Genomic DNA, 7,879 nt, shown 5'->3' with positions numbered 1-7,879 from the left:
CGGCGGACTGCGACAGCCTGGCAGCCAGGGCGGATAGAGCCGCCGCCATAAACCCTGCGCCCGCTCCTCCGCGCCGCGCCGGCCCCGCAGCGAGCCGCCCCCCGCCACAGCCCGGCGCAGGCTGCGGAGCGACAGGGAAGAACAACGAGAACCAGCAAGCCTGGTGACGTCACAACAGGATTACGTAATGCTGACGCACCGCGATGACGCAACCCAGACACGCGCGACGCCCCCCTCCGCGCATGAGCAGTGCGCGTGGTGAGCCTCCAGCGCCTTTCCTAGCCCCGCTCACTTCCGGGGGAAGGGAAGTTCCATCTGGGCGCATGCGCAGTGCTCTGCCAGGCTGAGTTGGGGCGGGGTTCGGATGTGCAGTTCGAGTGAGGTGTGTTATGCAATCCGCCGTGCGCCCAGGTACTGAATACTGTGCACCCTGCATTTGGGCAGTGTGTTGGGCTTAGGTGATCTGAGGGGTCTCTTCCAGCCCTACCGTTCTCTGATTCTGTAGGTCCACCATGCCTTTTAACACCTTGTAATTTTTATCTTTTAGTCTGTTACTGCTATAAGTAGCTAAAGGCCTGGACTCAAAAGAATCAGGCCCATTATTTGCAAACATAGAACCAAGTCCTTACCCAACAAGCTTACAGCCATCCTCTATAATAATTTGCTTTGTTTGTGACTTGGTTGTTCTGTCAGTCACGCTCAAAAAAACATATTTGCACTTGTGTTTCTGGACTTTTAGTGATTGATTTCAATTAGTTATGGTGTACTTTCGGTATCCGAGCAAAAATTGTCCCTTAACACCCTTACTTTAACCCATAACACCCTTACCAAGGTGAAGCGGAGAATAGACAGCAATTGAATGCAGAAAGAACAGCAAGAGTAAGACAAAACAAAACATGAGCAAAGAGGATGTCGTAGAAGAGATGCAATGGAAAGGCCAAGGGTTCGCAGAGGCGAGAGAGGTCAGGCTGAAATGGTAGGCAGCAATAGATTCACTGAAGACAAGACTGAGGAATATAGTTGTGGATTGATGAACGTGGCGTGCCAATTTTGTAACTGCTTAAACTTCCAAGCTGAAAGACTATCAGATGACCAATTCCAGAGTTGTTGTTGTAAGGGTAAAGTGATTCTGCCTCCAAGAAGACCGTTTCCAGAGTATTTGCGGGACTTGATGATGAGTCGGAACAACGAGCATTACCAGAACTTTCAAAAAACATTTGATCGTACAACTGCGCGTTGCCTGTTGAGCAAAGATCATTGTGACGATATGTATGATTCATGGACCATGTGGAGGAATGAATCCAAATACACCATGCATGGAAAATCACTAATGTTTGAAGAAATAGCCAAAGGAGTTTAGAGAGGAGACACTTGGAAATGTTGATGGATACCCGTTGTGTAGAAGACGACCAGGCAGAACAGCTCAAGTTGGTAATAACACAATGAATAGCAGAAATGTGGCACCCTATAACAAGTAGCCTATTTTACCTGTCATTTTTATGGGCTTTTATGCTAGTGTATAATGTTTACCTGTAGTAGTCCCATCACCTAATGAGACTACTCAGAAGCATATACTATGTCCTATAGTCAGTGCTTGTTAAATCAGCACCCAAAGCACAATACTGAACAACCACAAAATACCTTGTAGTTATTATAACTAAAGAGAAGTGTATCAGAATGTGTTGAAAATGGTGGTACTGGCTTTATCTGTCTCTGTGATACATTGTCAATCATCTGTGTTAATACCACATTAAATTATGTATTCAGTTCACATTTTTTCATTATTGTATAGGTAAAAAAATGTCCTCAGATTGTGTTTTCACAGCTCTTTCAGACTCTTTTTTCTCTTCACTACATTTGGTATTGACATTTAAAAGCAATATTTCCTTCTTTATTGTAGATTATTTTTCCCTGGAAGCAGAATGAGCGTGGTGTTTAAATATGGTATATACCATATCATGAGGCTGCATTTCTTCTGTTTTTCAAGATTTAGGAAAGCAATCAAGCCTAAAATGTCTGCTGCAATATTTTTAATTCTGTGGGCTTTATTTTGATCTCACACCAGATTTACATCAATTTACTTCCCTATATTCAATGGAGTTATTCTGGAGTCATTGGAAGGTAATGATGTGCTGTAACTTGACAAAGTAAAAATTTGCATGTATGCAGTAATCATCACTATTATGATATATAGGTAAGTAATTCAAAGAAGTAAAGAAGAAATAAAACAAAACTACCTACACGTTGTCTAGCTTTATAAATCTTCACACACTTTCCATGTTAACTGTTTAGTCTTAGAACATTTAATAATGAATAACACAACTTTAGATGTGGGAAATCTGAGGAATGGAGGCAATGGGACTTGTCCAAGGCTTCAGGGGAAGCCAGACAGAACCAGAACACAGGAAGCAATTCCTGACTTCCAGGTTTCTTCTCAGATCTCTCTCTTGGGGAATAACATCTTAATTCCACATCATTGAAATCAATGAGCGTCTTGCTTTTGACTTGTGTGAACATATAATTCTTGATTGCAGCATTTGTTTTTAAGTATCACATTTGTTTTAACTAGTGCAAGATAGAAAACAACTCGAAAACCCCATGGTTCTCACTACTCTGCTTTGAAAAAATCATGTAGTCTGAATTTTCTAGACTAATACAATTAATTAAATAAGAATGTATATCTTGCAGTCATGATCCTTCTTTCTAATACATTGTGAATTATTGTGCTTCTTGTAAACTCAGCTACTGCACTTACCAAGTTAGCCCCTTAGTTTCAAATTGTTTTAAAGTTAAATTACACTATATTTTCCCTGAAAACAGATGTTACACTTTCAAAACAGGTATGCATTTAATTCTGTGTCTGGATATGTATTTATATAGTCTGCCAAATGCTAATCATGGTTAAGGGGTGTAGGTTGCACACCGGAAATCTATCAAAGACAGGAATACCCAATTACCCATGGGGGCACATTTCTCACAAGAAAACCACTCTTTCTCGAATCTCTCAATCCTGATCCTCAAAGGAAACTTACAAAACACTTCCCAGAAATGAGCCTATGAACTCCACTTCATCAGCCTCCTGGATACTAAAAATCATGGACTAAACATAGACATTGGATTTAGGACACATTATAACCTGCCTGACATCTGACTCCCCAGGTATCTCTCCACTATTCCTCCCCCTTCTCTCTCCCCTGCTCCCCAGTCTGTCTCACCCCTTGACTCCTCAATCTACATTTTCACTGACTACTTGTCTTGTATGCAGACCAGCCCAGCCTGGTTTCTTTACTTTTCATTCCATCCAGGAAGAGCACACACCAACTGCTGAAACTTCCTTAGCCTGACGAAGAGTTTTTGAACCCAAAAGCTTGCTTATTAATTGTTTTCCAACTATTTAAGTTGGTCTAATAAAAGAGATCAGATTCACCCAAAGAACCTTGTCTGCCAATCATGGTTAAGCACAGATGTCAGTGAACAATGCCATCTAGTGGCTGCAGCAATTATCTATGACTCAGGACCCCATGTTACACTTCTGGGTTTGTCACAGGCATTCATTGTATTTTCCTCATCTGTTAAATGGCTGTAATAAAGGTTATTTATTTAATTGTCATGTTGTGTGTGCGACCTTATCGGTTAACTAGTATGTATAAATGCATGCTGATATTCTGGGATGAAAGATGATGGAAAAGAACAAATGACGAATCCTGTAATCCTGAAGCTGTGTCATAGTGTGTAAAAGTTTCCAGTATTACATCAGTCTGATTATCCTGCCACTCCCCATCCACTTACAGTATTAATGTGGTGGTAATGCCAGTACATACACAATAAAAACATTTATACAGTGTAGTATTTGAAACATTTTGAAATGAGGACTTCCTCCTCATTTCTAAGAAAAACCTGTCAGTATTTCTTAAGGATGTTGTAGATGAAAAGCAGATTACCAAATTATAAATCAGTGTTCAAGTTCTGATATATGTTTCAGATTTATGGTTCACTATGTTATCAGTCCCCTGGAAGAATTTATAACGAATTGCAATATCACCATATGTTTTTTCTACATAATTAGTATACAATACTACACTCTGTTTGTAACTGTATATAGGCAGTCCTCCAATTTAGGACACAATTGGTTCCTGAAAACTGCCTTAAGTCGAAACATTGTAACTCAGAACCATAGGAAACAATGTTATAAAGGAGGGATTACTTCCTGAACAAAGGCCTGATACCCTATTTTCACCAAAAATAACCTAGAATGTTATACTCGATCAATTATAGAAGAGTAATGTAGCTGCATTAATGTATTTATATTGTAAATAGCAATCATTGATTTGGAAGGACTTCTTTGAGGTGACTGTTGGACTTTTTGAAGGGCTCTTGGTTGGACTTTTTGAAGGGTTCTTGGCTGGAGTCTTCTCAGAAGTTTTGGCTGCAGGTTTTTCTGGAGTCTTGTCTGCTTACTTAAAGAAGGTGTCCAAGGAAGTTTGGACAGATGTTCTCCAGGGAGATGGGCAATGCAGTTAACTTGTTTGCTGGTGTGGCGTGGCACTGGATCAAGCGTTGTAAAGTTGAAACTGATGTCAGAAAGTTGAAACAGGGTGTCAATTTATAAACGTTGTAAGTGCAAAACGTTGTAAGTCGAGGACTGCCTGTATTCAATACACATTATTGTAAGTTCCTAGCTCCGCCAGAGGGTCGTATTTTGCACCAGCTGCTACTCTCCACACCCTGGCTGCTGCTGCTACAACACAGATTCCCCTGGAGGCCACCATTCTATAGCTACCTCTAACTCAGTTCCCAGGGCTGGGGCCCCTCTCGTCTACCCCTAGGTCTGCTACCAGTTGTCTAACTCTAACCCTTCAACCTGTCCTTTCAGCCCATCCTTCATGCCTCTCATTCTACAGGCAAAGAATTTGTCTGCAAAGAGCTGTGTAAATGTATAGTTCTTCATTACCCATTTCTTTCATTTAATAAAATATTATTTCATATTAGGTACCAAAGAGATATAAGGATAATGTCAAATATAAATAAAGATATACAGATCTTAATTCATAAACAAGTAATATATAATGTACCCAAAAGAACATAAGGAACAAGAGTAACCAACTTTCTTGTATTGGATTCACAGCATCATTACATATTGAGCAATGCATGGCTGAGATTCCAAATGCAGAATTACCATACATTTGACATTCTTCCATCCTGTCCTTTTTGAGTCAATCAAATCTTATAAATACATGTCAAGAAGATGGAAGAAATACCTTGTTCTCTATTAACTTAAGTGGAATCTATCCAATGCCAAAAGACGGTTGAATATGGCTGCAAGTAAATAGCTAGTTTTCTGATATAAATATCTGAATACCCAGAAAGCTGCTGAGTTAAATGTTTAAACCATGCCTTATGCTTGTACCTTATAAATATGTGGACAGATGGAAAAAATTTGTTCCCAAAATAGTCTGATGGAAGAATACTGAAAAGAACATGTGCGTAAAGATAGCAGTTACCTCCTGACAGGATAACAACATTTTGTGCTAAAGCAAATGTTTTCTCCATGGCAACCTTTATCCTTCTCTTTTTATCCTACTGAAGTCATTTTATGTTTTATCATAACAGTCAGTTGCCATAAACACAACTGCAAGGAAAATAAAGTTACGATCTAACCACAGAAGTAAACACAAAGAATAAAAGTATACTTTTAAGGTGAAAAAGACTTTTCTAAATTATTCTTTGTAAAGTAGAAAGAAAATTTGAAACTTTTCATGTTTAGATTTGGTAACTATTGTATTTATTTTTCACATTTTAAATATTGGAACCAATTTTACAGCTCAGGTAGCACAGAATTCAGAAAAGGAGGGCAAAGGTGGTTTGATAGGACCTTTTAACCTTTTCAGTTCCAGGTCTGCCTAGGGACATGCTAACCTCTGGCCTAAGCCAGAGCAGCTTCAGATCTGTCCCACCTAAGTGTATTGCACCAGCTTAGAGTAGCAGGAGCACAGTGGTACTCTGGCAGGCTTTCTTCTTCAATCAAAATCCATGCATGAGAAATTAGTACATTCTTACACTAATGTTATCCACATTGGACAAACCCATAGTTTTTGTGCCTCCTCCTCCTTGTAAAAATGGGAAATTAAGGCAATGGAGAATCACATCTGTCAAAATTTTACTTTTGTGTATTTGTTGCAGGATCTCCAGAGTAGCGGTTCTCAACCTTTTCTGTACCAGGACCCATTTGTAAACATCAATGGCCAGTCCTGACTAGGGCGGCCATTCATCTGGTTTTATAGAGCACAGTCTGGTTTTCTGGTCCTCTGTCCTCTAGTGATATGAAACCAGATGCCTTTATGTCCTCTATTTTTCACCACTCCCCCCTGGCTGCCTGCGGGAGCTACCTGTTCGGCCCACACCTGCCACCGACACTGCCGTGGCTGCTTGCAGGAGCTCCCTGCTCCCTGTCACCACGCCTCCGCCGCCACCACTGCTGCCACCACCTGTGAGAGCTTGCCGTGCCCCCAGCCTCGGGAGGCACACAATGTTCAATGTGGTGGGGACAGTTGCACCAAATGCAATGGTTTAACTAAATGCATCTGTCTTCTATTCTTGAAGTACCTCGATGGCCACCCTAGTCCTGACCCTATGCCCCTCACTCCTGACCTGTGGGGAGCAGGGGGTCCCCCTTGCAGGCTGGAAATCTGCCAGACTGCAAGGGAAAAGCCCCGGTTTCCCATATTTTTCTCCTTTAAAGGAGAATCCACTTTAAATGTTTGCTCACAACCCTTTCATGTATTCTTGCAACCCACTCTTGGGTCGCGACCCACAGCTTGAGAAATGCTGCTCCAGAGGACTAGAGGATTAAAGAGGCGATGTTATCACAGGAGAGTGAAACCAGAGCATCTGAAAGGAGAAAGGAATCTTTGTCAGACTGTTTAAAAATTCTTGGGATCTTAACATCCGTTGAACGCAACATCCTAAACGCTTGGAAAAAAACCCATCAGGATGACCTCTAAAGGACCGACTTTTTGGTGTAATGCTGAGGGTTGCCAACTCTGAGTGAAGCTATTCCGGGAGAGTTTTTTCCTAACATGGCGCAATGTTAGTTAAATAGCTAATGTAACGTAAATCTCCCGGATTGCTTTCAGTAGTCATGGGGACATGGATGCTGATCCCGGTAGACTCCAGGCCAATCTGGGAGGGTTGGCGACCCCAGTAATGCTACGTTGCGACAGGAGAAATCAACGTTACACAATCGTAACGTGAAATCACGACACAGCTCGTGGTTTGTGGCTTGTTAGGTCATGCTGTCACCCGCTGAAAAGAAACTGGTGCTCAAGGATTTGCATAATAGAGAAACATGGTGACAAGAAGCCCTATGTCACATCACATGGCAGCGCGGCCCCACGGGTGAAAAATACTGCCCAGGGCAGCGGCAGCAGCCCCAGCACGTGCCAGCCCCATGCCAGGATACGGCCCCTTGACATGGCGACTTCCAGTGCAGACGAAACCGAGGGGAGACCCAGCGCTGCAGTGAGGCCTAACGCTGGTGACAGTCACCCTAAGGTGCTCAGGACAAGGAAAGAGTATGAATGGAGACCAGTCCCCATCCCCACCTCCCCAGACTAGGTTAGTAGCACAAACATGGCGGCCCCACAGCTGAGGTGAGGGGACCCGAGCGTTTCCGAAGCCGTCACTCTGGGCCGGAGACGCCCGAGCGTTGCCGAAGAGTCCCGAGGCCGCGCCGGCGGTAAGCTCCGTCGTCCCGAGCACTGCCGAAGAGTCCGGCGATGCCGGGCCGGCGATGAGCTCAGCGCTCCCGAGCGTTGCCGAAGAGTCCCGAGACCGGGCCAGCGATGAGCTCAGCGCTCCCTAGCGGAGCCGAAGAGTCCCG

The sequence above is a fragment of the Alligator sinensis genome, unplaced genomic scaffold (genome assembly GCF_000455745.1).
Source record: "Alligator sinensis unplaced genomic scaffold, ASM45574v1 scaffold330_1, whole genome shotgun sequence".
In the NCBI taxonomy this organism is placed as follows: domain Eukaryota; kingdom Metazoa; phylum Chordata; order Crocodylia; family Alligatoridae; genus Alligator; species Alligator sinensis.
This window is presented reverse-complemented; position numbering follows the sequence as displayed.